The 1480-nt window shown below is 45.3% G+C and overlaps 1 protein-coding gene across 1 annotated transcript in view; it reads right to left on the bottom strand.

Moving 5' to 3' along the window:
* Positions 1–1480, bottom strand: part of ATP9A (ATPase phospholipid transporting 9A (putative)) — a 118323-nt gene that overhangs the window by 116120 nt on the left and 723 nt on the right. The gene's annotated exons all lie outside the window — the stretch shown is intronic.

Raw genomic sequence — 1480 nt, forward strand, 5'->3', positions numbered from 1 at the left:
AAAAAAAAAAAAAAAAAAAAAAGCTGACCTCATTGTCAAGAACAGGAACCCAGGCAAAACGACAGTAGGAAACACAGTCAGTGACAGTAAATGCCAACTTCCCAAGTCCACTGCTCCGGGCCTGGGTGAGATAACCCCCAAGGGACCCTTGGCAATGTCTGCAGACATTTTTTTTGATTGTCACAAGAGGACGTGGAGGGTGCTACCCGTATCTAGTGGGTAGAGTCTAGGGATAGTGCCAAAAATGCCACAGTGCCCAGAAGGACCCCCACAACAGAGAATTATGGAGTTCAAAATGCCAGGAGTGTTGAGGCTGAGAGTCCCTGACATCTAACCTGATGGGCCTGACTTCACCTCTTGTCACCACGAACTACTGATGGAGGTTGGGGGGTCCTGCCAGGCCTGTATTATGAGCAGGGCGCTGTTGACACTACACACTGCTTCTTCCTTAGGGACAGCAGCAAACTGGCTCTTTCCTGGCATTCAGCAAACACCACAGAGACTTTTTTTTTGGAGACAGAGTCTCACTTTGTCACCCTCAGTAGAGTGCTGTAGCATCACAGCTCACAACAACCTCCAACTCTTGGGCTTAGGCGATCCTCTTGCCTCAGCCTCCCGAGTAGCTGGGACTACAGGTGCCCATCACAACGCCCCACTATTTTTTGTTGCAGTTTGGCCGAGGCTGGGTTCGAACTCACCACCCTTGGTATATGGGGCCGGCGCCCTACCCACTGAGCCACAGGCACCGCCCACCACCACAGAGACTTTACTGAGATGAGGGAAGAGCATTCAGCCTGGCTGCCCTTTCCAGCTCTCACTAGAAGGCTTTTGTTCCTCCTCCCACAGGTCCCCTTCCAACTATCCTCCTCATCACCCCCCGAACACTGTTTAGACAAAAATGAAAGCAGCATTGGCAGACCCCAGTCAACCCCATAATCACTGCTTAAAAATATGACTTCCATAGATAACTTGGCAAAATACAAAAAAAAAAATATTCTTAATCTCTGAGCATAACCAGATTATCCTATTTCCCTCCTCTTGTAGGAATAATATTGTATTTTTAGCCTGACCGTGGCATTTTTTTAGCACAGGCCACTGCTTCCTAAATGTCAAACGTGACGTGGGCCATCTACAAACCTCTTTAACAGAACTGACTTCAGACTTTAAGTTGATTCCCTGTTCGTCACTTAAATGAATTCTAAAAAGAAAGTTCTTGCCATTATTGCAAGGAGAAAACAAGTATCATTTGGCACAAACAGAAGGAACCATAGAAATAATTGCTAAGACTTAAATGTCCGGCTGAGAGCCTCCCAAAAAAGGGATTGCTGGCAATGTTTCCCACGACCAATCTTTAAAGACGTGTATCAATCTTCTAAATTTACATAAATTAAAGAAAACAACCACTATTAATAAAATCAGCACCATTACAACTGCGTAGGTACAATTATATTACAGCTGGTCTTTCTTTCTTTTTTTTTTT

Source organism: Otolemur garnettii, unplaced genomic scaffold (genome assembly GCF_000181295.1).
Source record: "Otolemur garnettii isolate 467f Iridium unplaced genomic scaffold, OtoGar3 scaffold00023, whole genome shotgun sequence".
Taxonomy (NCBI): domain Eukaryota; kingdom Metazoa; phylum Chordata; class Mammalia; order Primates; family Galagidae; genus Otolemur; species Otolemur garnettii.